Genomic DNA, 27,148 nt, shown 5'->3' on the forward strand with positions numbered 1-27,148 from the left:
ATCCTTGCTTCACCACTTACCTTGCGAATAAACATAGTCCCCTATGTCCTTTCTCGGTTGAACACAAACATAAGATTAGTGATATCGAAATGTTTTGAATCACGAAAGGGTAGTATAGTTCGTGATATTTAGATTTTCATAGTATGTTTTTTTCATCTCTGGTGTTGCTTCGTTGCTAGCAGGCCGTGACAGTACCCTGATAGAGTCACTACAGGAACAAAAACATTGCTTTACTGCCAATGAGCCCCGGGAGTACCCCGACTGAGTTTCTTGCTCCACCTCTCTGTGCAAGAATCCGTTCTCCTATTTTTCATTTATTTATATATTTATATAAGACTGTGCATAGGTACTTATTTATTTCATGGGCGAAAGAGGGATCCTAACTTACTAAGATCGAGAGAGGTTTCCCCTTCAGATAATCATATATAAGACCTCTGATATAGGTTTGCTCGTTTAGTTTTTTCCCTTTTTCCTCTTCTACTAGATAGAATAAACGTGAATACACCGAAACATTAAAAATTGAGTGAAGACATAAGATTTCTAGAATAGACACAGATATCATGGTTCAACACAAAGCTTTCCTTACGCAAGGATCATATTTTCCATCAGAGCATAATCAAGTAAAAGGCACAACTAAGACAAAGAAGAAGGACAGAGACTTAGCCAAATTTTGTAGTGTCACAAAGTCCTTTTCTATTTTTCCACATTTCCTTTTGAGCCAAAATGGGACACCCTTCATGCAAATTATCATTAAAAAAATAGAAAATAAAAATACGACATAACCAGAAATCAAACCCAAAGCACAAGAAAAAGGAGATTAAAAAAAACATGATGAGGACAAAAGTAGGAAAAGGCAAGAAAGTTTACGGAGAACAAGTGTAGGATGAGTGAAGGAGATGGGAAACTAGAATGCAACTAATCACACTCCTAACCTAAATAGATAGAAGGTCAAGGTCACGTATAATGAAATTTCCAATGTAGCCACCATAGTTGTTCCCGACCCACATCCACAAAGATACAAGAAATTAAAACATATATAAAATAATGTGCAACAGAAAAGATAAGTACTTGAATAACTTGCCCAAAAATTTGAAGGTGTTGCCTGTCAGTAGAAAGATAGGCCATAGCCACTACTTCTAACAAACTTACATTTTTACCTTTTTTATGAAAACCATCATTCAACAAACCTCAGAAGCTTATTGTGAATGTGTCTCCATCTACGTTGAACTCCTTAGCAATCGTGAGGAAAGATCAAAACATGTTATTTGTGATGAATCTTTCCAGGTAAGATTGCTCCAACCATTCAGAGATTGGATAGTGAAATTCATGATAATCCTCTTGAAAGCCATGAAATCTTTGAAAATATGAATTTACAATTAAAGGCGCGGGACCTTGTAAGAGAAAATGAGCTTGATCATATTTAGAGGGCTTGTCAAAATAGTGAGGACCTAACATAACCATCAGCAAAGGCTGAAGTGCCTCAACTTCTTGACAAGTACCCAAATAGTGAAATGTTAAACCATAAATATCAAAGGGTGTAAAACAACTGTTATTGGATTTGTTGATGGGAAAATAGTGAGTTGAATGATAGTCATCGGAGAAAAAATCATGATTAGATGGAATGATTGAAGCATCAAATTCCTAGTTTGTGATTAAAAAAGATAAATAAATTTGAACAGCTCTGCAAATGATCTGAATAATAGAACCAACTTCCTCACATGCCAAATGTGACAAACCATTTTCCTCTAATTGGTGACAAACTGTATAAGCATCGTAATCATTGAAAGAATTTAAAAGGAATGTCACCACAAAAAAAACATGAGACCAACCATGACATATTGAACAGAGAAGAATTTGATTCTCTCAATAACTCATGCATTCATTATCACTCAAGAGGATTTCAGGTGCGATGAAAGGAAATATTTGAAATATAACATTCGTAAGAAAAAACAGGAGCTGACTATTAAGAAATGAATCTGATAGGCATGATTCCTTCAGCCAAATATGGTCTTTGGAATAATCAACTTTGCAATTCCATGACTCTATGAGAGAAACACATTCCAAGACTGAGTTAAGTATAAGATATTTACATGGAGATAAATCATGTGAAACAAAAACTTGAATCTGATTAGAAACCGAATCTCAAAATTTTGGAAAATTACATCCGAAATACCAGACATTTTATAGAAAGAAATTTATGTCGAGTAAAGCCATGCAAAGAGAAGGATTTTGTGAGAAAAACCAGATTTGAATAAGTTCGGGGGGCTTACCAGAGTCATGAGATCTTGACATAACCATAAATGGAAGCTGAAGTGCCTAGGCTTCTTGATAAGTCCCGAAACTTTCAAGGATTGTAAAATCACATTTCGACGATTGAATTAGATCATGCATGGAATTAGGATAACTGCTTCTTATTATTTTAATGGTACCACTACTAACTAGATGGCAACCATCTATGTCACTGATTTGACTAGATTTTACAAATTCAACAACCAGATTACTCATATTGAAAGATTCTTCTAATCGCAAATCCGGAGATGTATGAATCAGAGAAATTTCATGAGCAAGTTAATTTGAAGAGTTGTCTTCATGCAAAACAAGAGATGATGAGGGATGGAAAGAATACTCAATGATTTGATTATTTCCTTTCATGTCATGGATAACCTCACTACCTTGTGTCAATTAGGAAGTTAACTCATTATATGGAGAACTTGAAAAGCATGAAGCATCTTCATCGCAAGTAGATGCATTACAAACAATAGAACACAAGGGATAGTGAGATGAAGAGGAAGTTTTGATAAGAACATATTATTTGACCGAATAAGATTCTAGATCTAAATTAAAATCTTTGTGAGAAACCAAATGATCCGCTCATGGACCTGGGAATTTGTGATCACTTAAATCAACAGAGTCATAATCACTAGAATGATTGTAACAACTACAATTTTTTTGGAAGAATTGGTTGCATTTTATTCACTACTGAGATTAGCAGATTGAAAATCATCTAAGAGTGGAAGCACATCATCTTGGCATGGGGGAATTTGAAAAAGGGAAGAGAGATCAAAAGTCTCTTCACTTTCCTCCTCCTCTACCACTATAATGTGACTTCCTTATATCTAATTTCAATTTGAACCAACAAATCAAAAATCAAGAGATGATGAAGAGCTAGTTGGTGGATCAGATTGATCAAGAAAATCATGATACACAGAGTCATGAAATGTAGATGATAGAGGATGACCAATGTCCCTTGAAGAAGTAACACTAATGGATACAAATTCAAGATTGATGTTAAAAGTGCTAATGTTACCTTAAGGAATTAAAGGATTATCCTTCACCCTAGTCTCCATGAGCCATTCTAGGGTTTCTTCCATTAGATTCGAGTCATGGAAATTGGGAGGAGGATGAAGAGATGGATTAGGAATTTGATTTGTAGATTTACCAACTTTATTATCATAGGAAGGCCTCTGATTTGGTATTGGAAAAGGAGGAGGACGAGTAATAAAAGGAGTAGTAGGCTCCTCCTTTGTAATTCAAGGCGTCTCATCATTTACAAGAGTTGGAGAAGTAAAAACATCAGGGGGTTCATATTCACCATGCAAAGAGATATGAACCAAATGCTTAAACTTTTGTTTAAAGAGATCCCAATCTGTGTCTTCTCCCATAAATTCATAACAAAGGTGAAGGAACTGATCAGAAAATGTTGGGAAAATTACTTGGGGGGGGGGGGGGGTTGAATCAGTATTTACAAATAAATAACTTTTTCCATTTCATAATCAGATTTATATACGCTACTTTAGTGAAGGGAACTCGCGTGTGCACACAACTGTTCTTAAGGCAACCATCGTATATCCAGTGAACTTATGATTTAGTTAATTCATCATATGTTGATCTTTAATCAATGCTTCAGTAATTTATTAAACATTCAACAATAACCATGTGCAGTTATAATAGAATAAACCATTACACATAATAAACAAACATGAACACAAGATTTAAGGTGGAAACCTAATGCAGGAGAAAAACCACCCACTGCTGTTGTCTCTATCTTATTTTAATATAAAGAATAATTTGTTTACAACCTTGTACTGGTGCAGACTCATACCAGTATACAGGCACCCAGCTGCAGAAGTCTACAACCTTCTCTCGTTCCCTAGATTCTACTAGAAGGGAGCTACAACCCCTTATCTCTTGTACTAGCCGATATGTTTACCAGTACGTAGGTGACAACCTATAGAAGGCTCCAACCTTCACTCATTCTCTAGCTGCTACTGGAAGGGAGCTCTAATGCCATGATCTAATCACGAGCCACTACTGGCAGGAAGCTTCTACTTCCTCACTGAAGGCTCCAACCCTCAGTATCCTCCAGGGACCATGTTTCATAAATTTTTATACTGGATATTCTTGGTACACATTAATACAATATGTAGGCCACGTTTCATCAAATTTTCACACTGGACCCATTAGTAAAATTGAAGCTCAAAATAAATCATGACTACAATACATCCAACAAATACATCTGCATCAACCAATCACTGAAACCCAATCATTAATATCTAATATAGTTGAAGCCCAACCATCAATATATGAATCAACCATAACTGGATCAATCAATCACTAAAACCTCTGAAACACTGAATCAAACAGTCACCGAACCTCTGACACAACTGAATCAACCATTCATTCAAATCTTAATCAAAATTAAACCAGATAATTGGAACAGACAGATCACTGTAATCAGTACACAGATATGAACCCAGAACACTGCATCAACAACTAGAACCAACTGTAACCTAAAAAATCATGTGTCATAATGTATATGCTACTTCAATGAAGCCAACTTGCATGTATACATTACTTCCTTTAACAAAACCTATGTATACCTCCAAAATTACTGAATCATAAAAACCTCTGAATCAAAACTGTACCAACCAGTAACAATATGAAGATCTACTGTCAAATTACAGATATCTGAACATGAAACAACAAAGATCACCCTTCTCAAATAATCAATCAATCAATCAGACTCAATCTCCTTATGCATTCAGTTATAATTTCAGATCTAAGAAGACATCATTGAAAGACAACAATAAAACAACAACACTGATCAGATAGATCAGTCATCTCTGAACAACAGGATTTTCTTTTGCATACGCTACTTGGAAGTGTCGAACCAACATGTATACACGCCTTCACCAAGGCGAACCAACGTACATATTTTCAGATAAAGACTTATAACTTCACAACTATTCCAGTCTTCATATGTACCCATATCATAGCATTTAAAGCAAAAATATTTGTTAGCACTCAAATCTAGCCTATCAATTATCAGATCTCATAATGATAAGTCACTATGATCCTGATCCATCATTAGATCTCATTCATCATCAAACACTCAGGTGCATACTTAGTCTAGGTCAAGTAAAGCATCAGAAATCCATGCATGCATAATTTATTTTGATCTAACACTTCATAAGATATTCATTACTTCTGCTCTTAGCCCTTTGATATTCTCCTCCTTATATAGTTTTAGCCTTTCTCAATACCTCGGACTAAAACAACACTTAGAACTTGTGGTATTCTTAGACGGGATCAAATAACTATTACTCCACTCAATATTGTGGGCTAATACCATGGTATTGACCCTTGGTATTCTTTCACCTTAATTTCCTTAACTTTCCATCACATACGTGCTTTTCCTCTTGTGAAAGTGTGTGCATACGTATACGCTCTTTTTTTACAATGAACCTGTGTGTATATGCTCTTTTTGTACAGTGAAACCACGTATACAACTTAACATACTTGAAAACATCCTTTTTCTTCAACTTCTTGATTTTGATTTGTAGTCCTTTGTTCCAACATCTTGTTCTTCTGTACCATTTCCTTGTTACCTTTGAATTGACTTGTTATAATGTGATTTTCCATCATACATCACTTCTGAACCGATTTCTATGAATTGCCCTCCATTTTGTCACATCTATAAACACAACTGCCATGCATTCTGTCACATCCTGTTTATACTTCTATCAATTAGTTCATTCATCAAATACTAACAATCTCCCTGTATCAAACCTTTGACCGTTATTCTCTCCCATCATTATGTGACCTCTGACCTATAGATTCATCTCTGTTCCATCATTTTATCACCTCTGATCTGTCCTGTAGATTCATCTAGTTTCCATATACTTGTTCTGCTATAAGTGGGTTGCCATCAAGTACAACACATGCATCATAATACCAACAGAAAATTCCTCAATTGATTCATTAGGCCTCAGTCTTCACAAGCTAGTCGAATGAATGGATAGAAGCAACAGGAAACGGGTGGTACCATCTCTTAACACGACCTTAAAATGTGAGGTGATCAATCTAGCTATGACATCTTTGCAATGAATTCCATTAGAAATGCAAAGATGAACAACTTGAAAGATATGCTCCTGAAGAGTTAATTCACCCTCGCCATCAGACTTGAGTTGGGATAGGTTATGAAAAACCTGCGCAGGGATGGTAAGATTAGGATCTTTACAAAAATATCCCAGGATTATGATTTGGGGAAAAGCCATATTGAATAAGAGATTCAAATCAGACTCAATGGGCACATCCTATCATCTAGCCCTCCTTCTAGCACCATTTGATGATGGTGCTGGAAATCTGTCAACAAGGGAGTCTCGCTAATGTGAAGTCCCAATTAAAACTCACACTGTTTGGAGTAGGAGCCCCATCCAGAGTATTGACCTGGTTTCCATTTATTTTTATATATTTTCCTTTGCTTTAGCTATCGGTAAAGAGAGAGAAGTGTGTATGTGCCTTTGCGAAAAGCAAGTAAGTGTGCGTGATGAATTTTTGGTTACAGGTGTATCGAATTTCTTCTACTGCAGAGGGAGGAAAGGTGTACCTCTAAGAGAAAGGTAATAGTACCACCCTAGTAGGGGAACACTAAGTAAAAGGGTAACCACCTAACATCAAGTAGAATAGTTCACATAGATGCGGCGATTGTTACAACCATTACAACACATTTTCAATTAGATAAGCACTAAAATAACCAAAATAGTTCAACTACTTTAATATAGGTGAAAGCAAACATGAATCATAAATATTCACATAACAATCTTACAAATATTCACAATCCATGCATGAAAACGTGTCGACCATCAGGCTTCAAGTATTAAGTAAAAGTCCCAAGATACATGAATATAATGAGCATCACTAGCTCCAATAGTGGATCATTGGAGCCATGAATTTCTCCCCAAAAGTACTAACTCTGACTCTCTGATGCCTTATGGGAGAAGCCAATATGAAAACTCCTTTGCATGTACAATGAGGGCGTATATATAACAAATCGGGTGATTATTCACCTCTGATGTGACTCTTGGACTACGCTCATGATTTTTTGACTTCTCTATGACCTTTCGACTCCCGCATGACTTTTCACATTACATGGATAACCCTTGGACTTCCACTTTACATTACATTTTCCAATATAGAATTTACATAATCTAGAAATTATGTGGCACATGATGACTTGTGACATGACATGACATTGATGACATGGAAATGTCAAGCCACTCTTTGCTACTGCTTTGTCTTCAATAAGAGATGTGCAATGCTTCGTCTTCATGGGAGACATGCTTTGTTCTTCATATCCACCCTTCAAAGGGTTTTGAATCAGACGGAGTCTTCATGTGGTCCCGATCCTTAATCTTTTATTGTAATCTAATGTTACTTTGTCTTCTCGTCTGATGATCATCTCATCCCTTCAACTTCATATGTGTCTTCTAGCATGGTCCCCTTATCCTTTTCCTCCCTCATCATCCTGTCATGATAAGATAGAGTACATGCAATTGGAAACCATTCGTGACAAGCTGACATCAGTCCGTAAAAACCCTAACTTAACATATTTCATGAACTCATCTATTAGGGTTGGGACTAGCGACTGGTTGAGTGAATGGCTAAGGCATTTCATAATTACAGAGGCCAAGGTCCGGGACTGAGGTTTGAAACTGCGCAATGCGTAGTTTAGGATGGCTAGGTTTAATAGATTGTGTGGTTGAGGGGCTTAAGAGTTCAAGGCTAGGGTTTGAGGCCTTAATATGCCCACTCGCAATTATGGGAGGACATAGGCCAAGGCATTACGCAGTTGAGGGACTCAAGGACTCAATGTAGAGGCTTGAGCCTTGAGACTGCACAATGCACAATTTTGGAGGCTTGGGCAGGTGAAATACACAATTGAGGGACTCAAGGACTTAGGCTGGAGGCTTAAACCCTTGAGTTTTCCCACTGTGCAGTTCTAGGAGGCAGGGAGGCTAGGTGATTGCACAATTGCATAGTTCAGGAGGTCAAGGCTAAGGCTTAAGGACTGAGACTGCGTAATACACATTTCAGGTTGGGCTTGAGAGAAAGATTTTGTAGTTCTGGAGCTAAGGGTTTGGGCTTGAGCATTGGGATTACATAATGCACATTTTTGGAGGGAAGAGACTATGTAGTGTGCAGTTCCAAGAGGAAAAGTTTCTACTTGAGGACTGAGACTGCGCAGTGCACAGTCCAGGAGGGATGACTGAGTTTGAGTGTCCTGGTCAAAGAGTTTTCCCAATTTTGACTAAATGTTGGATCAATGAGAAAAATTTGAACTAAAGAAATACTTAAACATGATAACACACTTAGATAAATTGAAATCATGACAAAGAGCACTCAGAACACATGAAAAACATACTACTTCTCAATGCGACAACTTTGTGATAACTCACTCCAAGTGCGTCACTAAAGATACACTTTGCGACGACAGTGATGACACTTGTGCGAAAATACTTGAAACTATGGAGATGGGTGTGATACATGTTTACATAATAATATTAACTCATTTACATAAAGGTTACCCTAGAAACCAAGAAGAACTAGCTTATATACATTATGTGACACTTAACATGGTAATTAAGTCTACAATTGCTAAAGTGCGATCGCCACTTGCGATATGCGAACAAAAGTGAACGCAACACATGCCAGGGAGAATATAACATGAAAGTGAAATGAATTAGAGTGAAAGAAAGTGAAAGAAACAAACTAAAACATGAAAAATAAGCTCACAAAAAAAGGTGCACGAAAGCGAAAACTTGCAAAACTCACCGAAATAGAAGTACAAATGCAACTAGAAGTGAGAAAATGTTGATGTCAGTGCGCACTAACTGTTGAAATGGGTTGAGCATAGCACATACACTGTTTTGACGTACCGCGATATGGCCTGTTCAAGCTTGCGTGAAATAATGCACTTGTGAATTCATTACAGATTGAGCATGTTTAAGCAGGTGACTTCGACACTTGAAATCCAAGAAGGGAGCTCAAAATATTAGCAAATATTTACCAGCCAAGAAGTGACTACAGAATGAACAATCACAAGATCCACAGTAGGCTCCAAAATTTGAGTGTAGGCAAAAGTTTGGAGAGTTTTTGTCGCAATGACAACATGTTCCACTATTGGAAATAGTGTTCCCCATTGTAATTTATGTACTTGGATCTTTCACCTTATAATTGAACCTTTATGAGCCAACACATTTCCATGAATGTATTGAAAACTTTTTAGGACTATTCTTGGGATGTTTACAGTATATGTTGTGTTCATATGTACAGGAGAAATTAAACTATTTCAGTGGCTTCGGTACTCATCTTGTTGAATGTGTGTTGTATTCTCTTTAATATCATTGTGTGAACTATTTATCTAACAAATCTTTACATGCTCTTATGTGCCTCTTCTATTATGGTACTATTTCTTCCGTCTTAGAGACTCACTTCTCGTCTCCCCTCGTAAAGGTTTCCTTTTACGTCCTTCAATTGGTGCTTCACAATGTTAACTTACTTTCTTATTCAAAGTTTATGTATATAATCTCTTATGTTATCCTTTGAAACCAAGACGAACCTTTGTGTTATGGTGGTCGGGCCGATACTTTGAATGGGACTCCTACTCCAAACGGTATGAGGTCTAATTGGGACTTCACATCAAGGCGATCCCCTATATGTTGGCGGTATCCAACATCGTCAACATTTTGGCACTAGAAGGAGGGCCAAATTAAAATCTGTGCCCATCGAGTTTGTTTTGAATCTCTTATCTTAAATGGATCTTTCCCAAATCATAATCTCAGGATGTTTTTCTAAGGAGATTGATTTTACCATCCCTACAAAAATCATTCATGACTTGTCTCAATTCAAGTTTGATGGTGAGAGTGAACTAACTGGCCTCAAACACTTCTTTCAATTTATGCATTTTTATCTCTCTAATGGAATACATTGTAAATATGTCATGGCCAGGTTGTTCACCCTCACATTTGAAGGTTGAGTTAAGAAATGGTGTCGTACGTTACCTGATGTTTCTATCCATTCATTTGAGAAACTTTTTAAGGAGCTTCATGAATCTTTCAATAGGTATGATTATCAAGATGTATGTGATAGAATTGATTTTCTTAGATTGGAACCCAATGAATCTGCAAAGGACTTTCTTAATTGGTTCTTCACCTTTGCTGTGATTTTCCCAAGGGAGTTATTGATTCAGATTTTATTATGGAAAAATTTCAAAATTTGATTCTACTCTCTTTGAGATTTTTTGAATTTGAACCCCCGAGATTCTCTCAGCCCAACTTTTTCTAACCATGGGATACCTCAATCTTTTGAGGAGGAACCTAATATTCCTTTTGTTCCCTGTCATCCTCCTTTTCCAGTACGAATTCAGGTGTGCCCTGGTGATGATGTTAAAGTTGAGAGATTTGAAAATCAAACCATTGATTTGTCCATTCAACCTCCATTCAGTTCTTATGATTCACATCTTAATGAGGAAAAATTGGAATGGTTTAGTAATTGCATGGAGCCTAAAGTGAAAGTTGATCCCTCGAGTTTTCAAGGTCATATTAAAGTACATAAGCCCAATCTTGAATCTGATCCAAATGAAAACCCGATTGTCTCTGGGGATATTCTAAAACCTCTATCACCTATGTTTCATGATTCCTTGATTCATAATCCACTAGTTTCGCCTACTTTAACTTTTAATGATGTTCAGTTTATTGTTTCAAGCGGTAATTGAGAACAAGGTGGTAGTATTTCACATGAAGAGGAGCAAAATGTTGAAGATATGTTTTATCTTCCCCCATATTTCAAGATGATAATATTTCTTCCTCGGATAATCTTTGATCATTTAATCTGGGTAACCTGTCAAATGAATCTGAACCCCGCACCCACTTTGAGAGTTTGGATAACAATCAGTATGATATACCTGTCTCCATTAACACATATAGTGGTGAATATCCAAGTATATCAGGTGATATATTCTCTTCTTCTGAAGGTTTGGATTTGCAAGGTATTGATTCAAAATCTGTTTCTCATAGTTTACAATATCCATTTGTGAACTGGAATTCTCTTTTAATTCAAAATGATCCAAAACCCTCTTTAATTCATACATCTTTGAATGAAAAATCTGAAGTGGTAAGTTGTTAGGTTCTTAAAATTTTGGAAGATCCTGGTCAATCTAAGTGTAATATTGGTATACTTATCTTTGACCATTATATTGATGAAAATGGAGTTGATATGTTGTTCTTACAAGTTTAAATACAATTGTTGCTCCTCCTCCTAAATATTTCAATCTTTATTCATCTTTAGAACACTATTCATTGTATTCAGATATGTTTGATAAGTCAGTCACACCAGCAGATCCACTAAATCCTTTCGTTTTTTATCCGGCTAATCATGGCTGCAATTAGGTACAAGATCATGTAATACTATCATCAGAGGATGAAAAGTTTGAATTTTGTATTCATGATCTATTCAACTATAAATCTTTTGTATGTTAGAATGAGGATGTTCCAATCCTCAATGATCAAGGGATTTTTCCAATTGATCTATCTCAATGTTCTATCCATCAAGAATATGAGATGCTAAATATTAAATCTGATCAAACTAGTGTCATTAGCAATATTTTTATCCATACATATGTTAATAGTGATGCATGTCTGACTATTGATTTTTATAAGCCACCCAAATTTGATGATCCACCATTAGAAAGTTTTGAGACCTGTTAGGAAGTTGAGGCACTTCAACTCCTGCTGATGGTTATGTCAATTTTTCGAAATCCTGTTGAGATCTCCAAACTAAGTTGGATCCATATTTTCATGCATATTTATCTCCTTAACATTCATCCACTGGTTATGAGTTCATTCTTAAAGAACTTCTAATATTTTCAAGTGGATTTTCAAGATAGAATTTCTGATCAGATGAAAAGTTATTGTTTGGTTAGTTCCTTTTCATGTCAACCCCTTGAGCTAGACCGATGGTTGGAGAACACATCTTTCACAAATCCTTACAATTTCAAGGCATATCATTTTGATTATCAAGATAAAGGTCATTGTGGGTTGAAATATTTTTCTTTGTTAAACTCTTCCAAATCTAATCATCTTATTATCTCTTTTCTGCATATCATGAAGCTAATAATATCCATGGCACTTTTCGTTTTCTGTAGTAATTGTAATTTCTTCGACCATTCAGCCAACCAAAACCCTTGTGTTAGCACTGAGCTTAATTTTTCATGTGTTTCTAATATGTTTTCAACTCAATATCCTGATTGATTTTTCATTTCTATGATGTCAACAATTGTTTTTAATGCTCCTAGCCTTCATATTGTTGGTATCACATGTGATCGCATACAAAGGGAACCAATAGAGAATCGAGAACCTTGTATGTTAATCGACCAATCTGATTATAATATCAAATATTCTTGTTGTGATTTGAATACATTAATTGAAAATTCATTTTCTCATAAGTCCCAAGGTATTCAAATTGGTTTCCTTGAGTATCAAGATCCAATCACTAAACGATTAGAACAATCTTACCTAGCAAGCCCCTATGCAAATAACAAGTTTCGATTTTTTCAGATGTTTGAAAGAACTAAAAACACAAGGGAATGCATATTCGCAAGAAGCCTACAATGATTCTATGATCAATATTTCCATCAGTAAGTTAAATTTCAAAATAGGTTAAAATGATTCGGTATGACAAATTATTTTAGAAATAAGCAAGACCTTCAGTTTATTGTGCAAGATTTCAAAGTTCTTATCTTTTCTATTACACATTGTTTTATATTGATTTTAATTGCTCATCTTTGTGGTTGTAGGTCAGGAATGAAAATGGTTACATTAGAAATATCGTTACATTTAGCCCTGACCTTCTAGCTGATTAGGTTAGGAGTAGGTTTAGTTGCATTTAGTTCCTCTTTCATTGTGTCCACCTCCTTTCCTACTCTCTATCTAGTCTCTGCATCTGTTTTGTTTTTCTATGATGTTTTTGGCTTCAGTATCCATTTGATTTTTCTCTTGTTTTTTCTTTTGGTTTTTTATGCATTTCTTTAGTGTTTGCTTAATAAGACCTTGTGTGAAAAATTATATGGCTCAAAAGGGATTTTGTCGTGGATTAAAAGAGAAATGTGACAACAAAAACACTTGTATTTCTGTTGTTATCCTTCTTTGTTTGGAAAAAATCCATAGGTTGAGATAAGTCCAGATGGAAAATATGATTCATCCAAGAGGAGAACTTCGAGGGAACTTATTAGATTACCGCACCTATGATAGTATCTAAACTACTCAACTTGGTGTAAATCTACCTATGTCTTAACGCTTGTCCAATCTAGTAGAGAAAGGATGAGGGGAAACTCTACAACGAGCAAACCTATATCAGAGGTCTCAAAATACTTCTCTGAAGGGGAAACCTCCTTTTCTCTTAATAATTCAGGATCTATATTCCCCCCACTGAAAATAATACGTGCCAATACATAGTTCTATTAAATAAATAAATAAAGGGTGAAAGAAGAGAAAGGCTTCGTTTGCAAGGAGGTGAAGCAAATGACTTCGTCAGGGTACTGACAAGGCTTGCTGGAAGCGAAGCAAAATTTGTGCTCTTGAAGTGACTACATCGGGGTACTGTCCAGGCCTAATGGTAGTGGAGCAACACCAGAGATAAAAAATTATACTCTGAATATCATAAAATTTCCATGCACATTACCCTTTCATGGATTGAAACAATTGTGATAGGGTGTATCTTTTATGTGTGTTCAACCAAGTAGAGAAAAGTGAGATGCTATGTATAAAACTAAGTCGAAAAGGGGAAACTGAGGAAATCAATACTTCCTGAAGGTCTAATTGTTAACTGAAATCTATTCTCGGATAAAGAAGTTGAATTCCACCCAGTTTGTTGCCAAGTTTTGTTGCTGCTACAACACCCTCCCAAATTTCACAGCATGCAAATTTTGGAGCCTACTATCATCGTTGTATCTAGTGTTTCCTTGATCACCAAGTGTGGCTTCATGTTATTATATGAGTTTGAAGTGTCCTTGAATGATCTCAAGTTTCGTCACATTGAATAGAAGATCTTAAGGTGCATTTCATGGTCTGTTGGGCCTCAAAATAGTCCCTATTCTCACTCCATTATTCACCAATACCTTCACATTACTTCCATATTACCTTCATGTAACCTCCATTCCACCTACACATCATTACATTTACCTCATCGTTGGGTTATAACTATGCTTTTCCAAAGTTTATTAATTCTTAACATTTTTAAGTTGATTTATGGTTAAACTTTAGAAAATAATATACTTATACTTATACCTAACAATTAGGATGAGTTTGTTGACATGTGTAGGTACAAAGGAAGCTTCCAAGGCATATTTATGTGGCACTCTATGTTCAAATTCGAATTTGAGGAGATCATGGACCTCATGGAGAAGATCATGGACCTCATGGAGGAGATCATGGAGGATAGGGTTATGTGTCACCATTGGTTGAGAAATATGTGGGTCAAAGGAGGGAATAGTGGATTTACATTTATGAGTTTGTTATCATAGCTTTTGTATAAATAGGAGTGTTATCTCCTTCATTTGTAATCTTCATTTTGTAATCTTAATTTTTAGAATTTATAAACTTAGTCCTTCATTTGTAATTTTAGATTTTAGAATCACTGTAATGTAGAGCTTAGGACCTCTTGGAATGTAAAACTTGGAGCTTGAAATTGCAATTTTCAATTGATGATAAATAAAGTGGATTGAATTTTCTTCTACATTTTACTTCTTTCTAGGTGTGCTTGTGGAGCTATGGAGGGCCCCTGTTGCCTCACTTGCATGCTCGTTTTGTTTTGGTAAACTTTAATTTTATGTTTGTTTGTGAATTTAATTAGATTAAATTACTGATTCATATGCTTGAGATATAAATGAATAGTCTCTTGTAAGAGAGCTTTAATATTTCATGCAATCAATCAGAATTAGATTTAAGTGTTTTAATTTCATTAGTTTAAATAGTTTGTTGATTAAGATGATTAGAAATATTAATGAACAGTCTCCTGTAAGGGAGCTTTAATATTTCTTACACTTGTCACAATGTCTTTAGATTTCATTTTAATTAAATGACTAAATAGGTGTTGGAAATCCCAATGAAAGACCTCCTGTAAGGGAGCTTTGGCATTTCTTCACCTAGGTTAGTTTAGTTTATCTCTAAGTCCATATATATTGGATGATCCTCGAAGGTTACTTACCTGGATTGATAGTAAATGAAACTCTAATTTGCATCTGCATTTTAGACCAAACATGGTCATAACATCTTTGTTGTTGTAAAACAACACTTTTGGATTGCAGTCGCGCACACTTCACTCGTGGTACTTGGGGAATGTGTAAAAAGTGGTATTTTGATGTATTTTTATAATTATTCAATCTTGTCTAAGTTTTCTTTATGAGTTGGTATGTTTCGCACATGGTCTTACGTTTAAAATCATCATGTTTGTCCCTTGACTTATCACCCAGACTTGACAAATTTCGGTTCCAAAACGAGCTCATTAAGGCTAAGAGCATATGAGAACACTTCAAATCCTTTATGGGAGACCCTTGATCGTTCAAAAGTGTGCTCTATTCCCTCATTAAGAGCTAGGGGCACTCCGAAAGCACGAATCCCCTTCCTTGTTTCGAACTGCGCCCTCCAAAATGACTAAGTCTTCCATGCACGCACTCCTTCGACTTGAAGAAGTGTGCCCTTCTTGAGCACACTGGCACACACTGAAGACTCGAAGCTTAATTATTTAGCCTTCCCCGATGCGCCATGTGACCTCCAGACCCTTGACCGCACTCCAAAGGCACGAAGATTTTCTCTTCAACCTTCAGACTTGTGCCATGCACCCTCTTTGGTCTCTTGAGCACATGAGCGCACTCTGAAGGCACAAAGCCTCAAAATTTAGCTTTCAGACTCGTGCCATGCACCCTATTTAGTCTCTTGAGCACATGAGAGCACTCCAAAGGCACAACGACTCAACCTTCAGCCTTCAGACTTGTGCCATGTGCCCTCTTTGATCTCTTGATCACATGAGCACACTCTGAAGGCATGAAGCCTCAACCTTTAACCTTCAGACTTGTGCCATGCACCTTATTTTGTATCCTTTAGTGCACCCTTTCAACTTGAAGGAATGCACCCTCCTTGAGAGCACTCATTCGACCTGAAGGAATGCACCCTCTTTCTTTCCCTCGAGCACACAACACACTTGGGAATCCCAAATCCTTCCCCTTCGTCCATCAGACTTGCAACATGCACCCTGCCTTCATTTCCTTATTCCCTTGAGTGCATGAGTGCATGATGAAGCTTCAAAAGGTTCCCTTCTTTAGCCCGTCAACCTTTGAAAGTGTGCCCATGCGCGTAGAAGTACCTTTGATCATTTTGAGCACACTGAAAGGGTATAAAAAAAATATATGCATAAAACATGGTTGATTAGGGTATTTTCAGGCTGATAGTTTCTCGTCATGGGTGATTTTAAAAGTAGGTATTCCATGGACCTCACATCAAGCACACATGAGGAAGATCAAGAAAAAAGGATAAACAAAGGAAGCAGGAAAAGAACCAAGAACACACTTGAAACTTGATGATCAAAGCACCCCAAAGACTCAAAAATTGAAGACCATTTGGAGGGCTAAAGTGCCATGATTCTAAGATAAAGAAATAGAAAATATAGAATGGTAGATATATCACCACTAGAGAAATTCCATGTCATCAGTCACTATCAGTCCTAGTCATCAAAGATAGTGACATGTCAAGTCTCATCATATGATGATGTGGAAGTCATGATGTAGTATTGTAATCATTGTAAAAGACAAAATGTAATGTGTGGAAGTCCAAGAGTCATATGTGGAATGTGGAAAGTCACTTAGTCATATATGGACAAAATTTCTTTAGGAGAAGTCCAAAAGTCATATAGAGAAGTCCAAAAGACATTGGAAGTTCAAGAGTTGTTTAGAAGTCCAAAGGACACATTAGAAGTCCAAGAGTCATGAGGGTAATTCAAGAGTCATGGGGATATGAAAGGTCATTCCCTTATTATAAAATCAACCTCATAACTCAAGAAAAAGGATTTTGGAGGCTTAAGCTTTGGAGAGCTAGTCTTGGCTTCTCTACTTGGAATAAGAGAGAAAAACTATTCTTTGGAGAAGCAAGGAGTGACTTAATGTTCCACTATTGGAACTAGTGTTCACCATTGTAATTGATGTACTTGGATATTTCACCTTATAATTGAAGCTCTATGAGCCAACACATTTTCATGCATGTATCACAAATGTTTTAGGACTATTCTTGGGATGTTTACGGTATATGTTGTGTTCATATGTATTGGATAAATTGAACTATTTTGGTGGCTTCAGTACTCATCTTGTTGAATGTGTGTTGTATTTGCTTTAATATTGTTGTGTGAACTATTTTTCTAACGAATATTTCCATGCTCTCGTGTGCCTTTTCGAGGATAGTATTATTAATTTCCTCTTAGAGACTCAGTTCTTGTATCCCCTCGTGAAGTTTTCCTTTTACATCCTGCAATTGGTGCTTCACAATTTAAACTTAATTGCTTATTCAAGGTTTATGTATATAATATCTTATGTTATCCATTAAAACCAAGGCGAATCTTTGTGTTATGGTGGTCGGGCCGATACTCTAGATGGGGCTCCTACTCCAAATGGTGTGAGATCTAATTCAGACTTCACATCGAGGAGACCCCCTATATGTTGGCAGTATGCAACATCGCCAACATAACCTCTTGGATTAAAAACAAAAACAAAATAAAAAATATAAACAAAAGAGAAATTAAGTGTTATAATAATCACTTAAATTATTTTTATTTCCTTTCTTTATTTGGATTTTATTCCATCCCCCTGAAGGAGGGTCAATTAGTACCATCGTCAACTCATTCACAGTCATCACTTGGGGGTATTATTTATCAAAATCTGAACTTTCTAAGACATGGATTCTTGTTGAGCCCACCACACCATCCTCTTTGTGTGCCATTACTCAAGGATGTTGAGGTTCAAGGATTGGTTTTATTTATGATGCATTTTATAGGAGATGTGCATGCTCATTAGGAAGCTTATTACTCATACCATCTTGTTTTGGATGGTCCTCCTCGATTTATTCTTCTTCATCCTTCGTAAAAATGGGATCAAAATGATACTACACTTTTGTTTTATAGACCTTCCTTTTTTCCTTTTTGGGGGATTTTTAGCATATGGGCATGCGTTCTATTTGGAAAAAAGTGCTACATCTAAATTTCATTAAATAATCCAATATTTTGATCCATAGATAGGATCTATGTTTAAGAAAAATGCGGTTGGGTAGGCCTTTGATTAGATGTATTTCAACACATATACGAGAAAAAGTAAATAATTAATTCTCCATTATTTCAACGTCCATTTTTTGGAAGGAGCCCAAAGCATTTACAATATCCTATAGTACCTTGTGATGCCAAAATGGAAGAGAAATGTTTCATGAATTGATCCACAATGGCATCTTTGTTATCACCATTGTTGAAGAATTAAACTCCAAGAACCAATGGGTGATGAAAATCCCTGCTCTTCCCCAAAACCAAGGTCCTTCCTGCAAGACTTTCTCTAAATCTTCCCGAGAGTGAAATTGAACAATGAAAAATACTTTTGAACAAATATAAATGTCACAACTTTTTGTCTACGTTGTAAATACCCACTGATGCAATGCTTCAGTTCTTGGAAAAAAACCATTAAATCTGAAAATGATGGCCCTAGACTATAAAACAAAAAAAGATATGGTTTACCTCTTTATTATTTAGCTCTAGTGTTGGAATTTGATTTGATATTTTGAAAATATATGGTCCTTGAATGAATCAAGGTTTATCCATTGATATGGGCCTCTTACCATATGCTTTATCCTTATATGAACCTAACGCAACTAGATTCTTGGAGCCCATTGCACCTTCACACAACCTCAATAGCATGACTATGGTGGAGTTCTTAGAAATACAATAATCATGCAAAAGAAGTAGGTCCTACAATTGTTTCCCTTCAAAAATTATCCGTTGCTTTTCTAGAGGAATCCCCAGGCGATTTTCCAAGACACCACTGTTTCAAATTCAAAGACCCATATCTGGATCGAGTTCCCTTTGAGTGCCTTTACAAAAACCAGAAACCCTTCCACATGGTTCAAAACTTCTAAACTTCCTACTGAACCCAACAAAGAAGAAAGAGGGGTTGTTTCTTTGATATCTACTATGATCTAAGGAGGCTGAGGCATGTTATGAAGAAAAAGAAAAAAAGAAGCTCGATGTACCACACATGCGAACTAGAAAATCTGAAGAAAGAAGGTTGAGCCCACAACAACCCATATAAAACCTCAAAGGGAAAAAGAAGCTGAGAGCCAAACCACAAAGAATCCTTGAAACCACTAGATCTGACCAGATTTGACGAGATGTACAATCATACCTCTAACCCTAGAGGAGACCCTCACCTCGATGCCCCATGTAGCAAATAAAACCTATAGAGATTTGAATTTTTCTTCTACCGAGTTCAATTGTTTGTATATTAAATACCTCTTATCGATCCTTTTAAAGGTTCTTGGGGCCATCCAATGAATCTTATCATAGTCGATGCATCCATTGTTTATGTAGTAATTGTTGTTATTGTTTTGTGGTCTCCTTTCCTGTCTGATCTTGGATGCCTGCACCCTCATCTTTACCATGTGATAACCATCAAAAGTCTAGTGAGGGGATTCAAACCCGTGACCACGAGATTTGATGAGAGAATCCCCAAGGCAGGGTTTCTTTATTAGTTGTAACTACATAATGCAAACTCCATCAATCCTCCTATGTCAAATACATTTTTTAACTTAAAAACAAAAGCATTCTGTTACATTACTTCTTGATTTTTACCTTTGTGCATCATTTTTAAAGAGTAATAGTTGTGTTTAGGTGGTTATCTAACGTGTATGCCATGAGAAATAACTGCATAAACTTGAACGAGATTAAAAATTGTCAAAAATATTGGACCACTCAAATTCGTAAACTACAAAATTTCAAACTAAATTAATCGAAAAATCTACGCCCAAAAAAAATCAAAACTTAAAAAATTAAACTATGCCTTATTTTTATCACTATTTTCCTAATAACAATATTTTATTTTTATTCCATATTACTTCAAATATTACCAATTCACCATACTTCAAAATAAAATAATCTTATAATTATATATCTCATTAAAAAAATAAATTGGAAACACCTTTTTCTTACTATATTTTAACAATAATCTTATATTTGTATAGCCATTACCAATTCACTTACTAAAAAAACTTATATTATTATTTAATCTTCCAATTAAATTTTAATTTCATTTACAAATTATACTTCTTAAATAATTATATTTTTATTATTTATCATTTTATTTAGCATGTCCTTCAAATAAAATTATTATATTTTAATTTTTTTATCTCTCTTTTCGCAGCATGATCCATTCCTCTCTCAATTAGATAATTATTCAACTTCTTTTTTATCCTTAATCTATGGTATTGTATTAATATTTCATTATTGTTATTCATTTACTATATTATTTATTTATTATTTTTATTAAATATTTGAATTCTTTGTCTTTCTTTTTCATCATGATCCATGCTTCTCCCCCATTAGAATATTATTTAGTTCTATTACTCTTTCTTTATTATTTTCCATTATCTTTACTATTTTAGGTTAACTATATTATTTATTTATTATTTTAATGAAAAGTTTTTATTCTTAACAATATTTTGATATTACATATTTTTCCTAATTTTATTTTTACTATATTATTAAACAAATAGTCTAATTAAGAAATAAAAAATTATTCTACTGAACTTTTATTCTATTCAAATTTGCCCAAAATTTGGTAGAGATTTTTAAAAATCATAAGTTTACATTGTTTAATTTGCAAAGTTTTAGTGCCCCATGGTTTTTTTAAGGTGCAAAATCGATTTACACATTCAAAAGTGTATTTTAAACAACAATAAATCACAATCTTGCTTAAAATTGCATTTATAGATTCTGGTAAAAAAGTCATTTTGTCTATTAGTTAGACAACTATTATTAATATTAATATTAATATTCATTTTTTTATTTTTATTTTATTATTTTATTATTAATCTTACTATTCTTTTATTGGTATAGTTTTCAGGATTTAAGCCAAGCTAATGTTTCTAATTTCTAAGAGTTAATAAGTGACAATTTACAAATCTCAACATACTATGATCCTTATCCTAACGACAACATCCATCAGTCGATGGCATCTCCTACTATTACGTTGGTTGATTACTTTCATGGTGAGTATGCTTGATAGCTTGGCCCTACCCTTATTCTATGCAAGACGTGTTGTGTGTGTGCATGTATGAAAATAATAGTTAGAAATTCCTATCTTGTAGAATTTAGGAATATCTTTTAATACTATAAATTATCCTATTTTATTATGTGCTATCTCACATTGGTTGTGATCCTTCTATGTCAATGGGGGGTAACATAGGGTAGTGGCATCTCTTATTAAAAGAATAGCTGATTGATTATGGGGTGAGCATGGTTGCTTGCTTCTTGGGTGGGGGGTGCAGGGGGATTCTTTTCAATCCAATAAGAACACAAGACACTTTCTTGATTCTTGGGCAACAAGTGTACGTGGGATTCTTTTTAATCCTAGAAGAACACAAATAACGACCTACATTAGGGATGAAGGGTAACATCAAACAATGTGTCAAAGACTTATATTCTTTTGAAAGGATTACTTCCCGCTAAGGAACTTGAGGTATATTCGTTAATCATTATGGGGGATTCCATGATCATCATCAAGGTGATGCTTGGAATATCATCTCCAGTGAATAATAAGTTGGATAAAGTAAGAACCTAGGTAATCAAGGATGAAAAAGTAGTCGATAAAATCTCACTCTAGCATGTAAAACAAGATCCCAATGAAGAGGTAGATAAATTGGCCAAAAAAGACATTGAAATTTTAGTGGGAGAACTTGAAAAAGACCGGAGTAGATTATTATGCAACATCCCCAAACCATTTGAATTTTTTGGTTGTCACTATATTTATTATACACATGGATTCATGTGAAGTGAATCAAGTAAATCGTCACCATTTTTTTGGGACAAGAGCGTAAAAGGTCATCACCACCCTATATCGCACGTGACCAACAACTTAGATCCTAGTTATTGAATGTGCCAATATGGGAATGTGTACATGTAGTGGGATATTACAACATATAGGAATTGGATTCGATGAATAGAATGACCAACACCCTTGGGTGATCCAGGTGGATATTGGTGGCCACCCACCTATTCCACTTGGATGCCTACCAAATTTTCTTTCAGTTTTCTTAATTGTAGGACAATTTACTATTTGAGGCCCTAAACAACATTTAAAAAAAGGGTAAACTTGCATCTTATAGTAGTGGTTTTTAGTCAAAAGTTGTATTCCTCGGATAGATATTTCTAATGAGGTATCATATGCGTTAAACAAAGATTGTATGCCAAAGTCATGATCCCGGGAAGTTGATGTACTAAATTACCCCCACGAGGCCCACATACTTTTGGCGCTTCATCTCCTGGGGTTAGGTTTTTGGAAGTTTATGGTTTTACATTATTTCTCAATAATAAATAAGCCTTCAAGTGTTATGCAATCATCTTACAAAATAGAATAAAAGATAGATCAACGACTTAAAAATTATCCTCTTTGAGGAGGACACCTCATTTACATTACATAAATGAATAATTCTCAGATGATACAAATGATAAGAACTCCTTGGTATATATAGGGGTCTAAGGGGTCACAATATATTTAGAGCCTACATATCAATAATAATACAAGGGCATAACAATAAAAATAGTGGGCTTCTATGGGGCACAACTTTAACAACATGGGGTATACATGAGCACCGCTATAACAATAGGGGGCTACACTAACAATAACAATAAGGGGAATATACTAGTATTATAGGGGCCTAACATGCCCCTCTCCTTTAAAAAAGTGTTGTCCTCAATGCTTGAGTAGTTCCGAACGCTTCTATATAAAATTCTCATCCTCCCATGTGGAATCTTCAATGGGTATGTTCTTCCATTTAATGAGATATTCTGAAGGTAATCGATTCTGTAGCTGTTAGGTTCTTGTTTTCATGATTTCTTCAGGCTCAAATATGATTTTTACTTCTTTGTTAAGTTCTGGCAACATCGTTTGAACAGGGATCTGGTCACTAACAACCTTCTTTAAGCATGAAACATGGAAAACTTGGTGTACTTAGGAAGATGCAGGCAACACCAATTTATATGCCATAGTGCCAATCTTTTGCAACACCTTGTAAGGACCATATTGCTTGGGTGATAATTTAGTATCCTTCTTATCTTGCTTGAGGGACATTTGTTTGTATGGTTGTAGCCATAAAATTACCCAGTCACCTACATCAAAACTTCTTTCGCTACGATGTTGATCTGCCTGTTGTTTCATTCGATTCTGTGCTAAAGTGAGGTTATCCTTTAAGAGTTGTAGAACTTTTTTTTGATGCTCGATGTGATCTTCCACTACTTGAACCTTAGAATTTTGTCTTAAAGATGATGTGATGGATAGTGGATGATATCCATAAAGTGCCATAAATGGGGTCATTTTTCTTCCTTGAGCCTCTAGGTATTTTAAATGGACCTTAAAGGGATTTTAACATTAATATTAATATTAATGTTATTAATGACATTAATATTAATATTAAAAATAATAAAAATAATAATGTAATAATTTGATATTGCAATGTTACAAAGAATCTCTACTTCTCAATATGATGAACATTCCCCCCACATTATATTATAATCTCCACATCAACTTTAACCATAGGAAATATAGTCAACCATGGCCAACTATACATTATGAACACCAAACAAGGTCACATTATGACAGATAATGTATCGATGTTATGAATTGTTAACATTGTTGCAATGCACAAAATAATAAATTATGACACAAAGTGATGAAAAATAAATGTCATCACATTGTGGCCAACAATATAACTTTAATAACTTTAAAGTTGTTTTCCGCGTGACAAACAACAAAATATGTCGCATTGTGTTGAACAACAAATGACATCATAATGTGACGAAACATAAAAATGTTGAAATGAATAATAACCATCATCACAATGTGATGAATATTAAACAACATTATAATGCGATGAAAACCAAACACTATTTCAATGTGATGAGAAATATCCATCATGATAATGTGACAAACAATAATGCCATTGCAATGTGACAGACAGCGAATAATGTCACAATGTTACGAATAATCAATAGAATGAGTAGAACAAGAAATGATGTCACATTGTGATGAAAAATAAATGTCATCACAATGTGACCTGCAATATATGTTTAATAACGTTAATGTTGTTGCAATGTGATGAAAAACAAATGATGTTGTGATTTGATGAATAATAAAAGTTTTCACAATGTGATGAACATTAAACACCATTGCAATGTGCCCAAAACATTGCAATGTGACAAACAATATCTATGATCTTAGTGTGACAAACAATAAATTCCATTGTAATGTGACAAACAACAAACAACCTCACAGTGTGATGAGCAATTTCAAAATGTTATGAATACTCAACATTATCACAATGTGATCAATCATCGCAATGTGATAAAAAATAAATATCACCACAATGCGCCAAACAACATATGGCATACACTAATTGCATATGCATTGTACTAAGGGTTGATCATCATTGATATACATTAACATAGTCCTCATTGTAAAACATGTTCAAGCATGGCCAACTGTTGTCAACATGGTCATAAATTCTCAGCATAGTTCACCATTGTCATCACATCCAACGCAACCAACCATAGACAACATATCCACCATAAAAAAATATGGTCAACCATAGTCAATATGCTCATACTTAGTCAACCATGTTCAACCGTTATTGAAACAACTCAACAATGTTCAAACATGTTCACCATAAGCAACAATAGCTATCATTATCATACATGGATATCCATGGTCAATGAATTTATTAAGATAGTCAATATGGTCAACCATATTCCTCTATTGTTAGATATTTCTAACCATGGTCAACCATGTTCACCCTTAGTCAACCATACTTGACCATAGTCAACCATGCTCTTACAAACTCATCTGTAGTTGAACAAGTTGACCATGACCAAACATGAAAAATGAGTTCAGCCATAGTAAACCATGCTCTTACAGGCTCATCTATGGTTGAATAAGGCAACCATAGTCAAACATGAACACTAAATTCAACCATATTTATCCAACTCAATAATGGTCAACCATGGTTAACATGATCGTTAGTAGTGAACCATCTGTGGTGAACCATCTATACTTAGCAATATCATTATTAAAAATAGTTTGACAATATCTAACCTTAGTTAACCATGATTTCCCCAGTTTTCTATAGTATATGATGGTTGACTATTGCTAACTATGGTTAACTTTGGTTAACTATGGTCATCATATGGCTGAGTAAGGTTGATTAAGGTTGATTTTTTTTTACTAGAGATGATCATGTTTGACGATGGTTGAAGAGGGTCAACCATGTTTAATAATGGTTAATGATGGCTAACCATGGTTAACAAGGTTGATGAGGATTGAGCATGGTTGACCAAGGGTTGATGATGATTGACCATAAGTGACCATAGTAGGTCATTAGTGACAAGGATTGACAATGATCAATTATGGTTAACTATGTTTGAACAATATAGATGACTGTGGTGACCATCATACACCATAAACACCTTGGGAAACCATGATCAACTAAGGTGAGATATGGTCAATCCATTTTCAATAATGGTCTTCATGGTTAGCATGGTTAATAATGGCCACCCATGGATAACATGGTGAATCATAGTCAACATAGGCATCATGGTCAACCATGTTCCACCAAAGTAATTTATAATAAACACTAGCAACTTTGATCAACCATGTACATCCACAACCAACAATATTTTGACCATATTCAACCATGTTTTACCAACTAAACTATTGACAAACATGGTTAAAAAAACTCATCCATGGTCATATATGGTCAAACATTACCAACATGGTCAATTGTTGTCACTCATTATCACCCGTGTTCAACCATACATAACCTTAGTTACCCATAACCATCCATGGTCAACCACAATTAACCATGGTCACCCTTGGTTAACCATAGTGAACCATTGTGATCCTTGGTCATACATGACCAACTATGGTCATCTTTGGTCAAATTAGTCAACCTAGAAAATTTCTCTACCCACTTCTGATAACCGACCTAGGTCACCAATGGTTAGAATGGGTGAACATGGTGTAACATCCCCTCCTCCCTTGGTCCACCCAAGCAATCAGCTAGCCGGGGTAAACATGCAACGAGAGAGGCTACTATAAGGGATTCAAATTCCTTGGTGACCTTAAGGCAATTGAATTGACATAACATATCAAACAAAACCATCCACATCAGTAACAACCCCCTTAGGAGACATTTCAGCCACTCAGACATCCTGTCCCTGAGTCCCACTGATGATTTAAGCCTTTTAACCCCTGGTCGCTCTCATGCTATAAGCATGAAAACATCCAGCAACCCAAAGTCGCTCTCACAGGCTTATGTGCCAGCGACTGTGGACTTTTCTCAGCATACCTGTGCCAGTGACCCCAAGATTTATGCTAATTTTCTAGCCCAAAATCTCGACCTCTACCAAAACTTGCTACAACATTCATAATCCATCAAAGACATGATAACAATGTTGATAAATCAAAATCAACCTCAAGACTAGGCCTGAGCATCCCCAACCGGGATTGACATTCTGTCAAACA

Source organism: Pinus tabuliformis, chromosome 7, assembly GCF_031772625.1.
Source record: "Pinus tabuliformis cultivar Carrire ecotype Pingquan chromosome 7, CPIR1, whole genome shotgun sequence".
NCBI lineage: Eukaryota > Viridiplantae > Streptophyta > Pinopsida > Pinales > Pinaceae > Pinus > Pinus tabuliformis.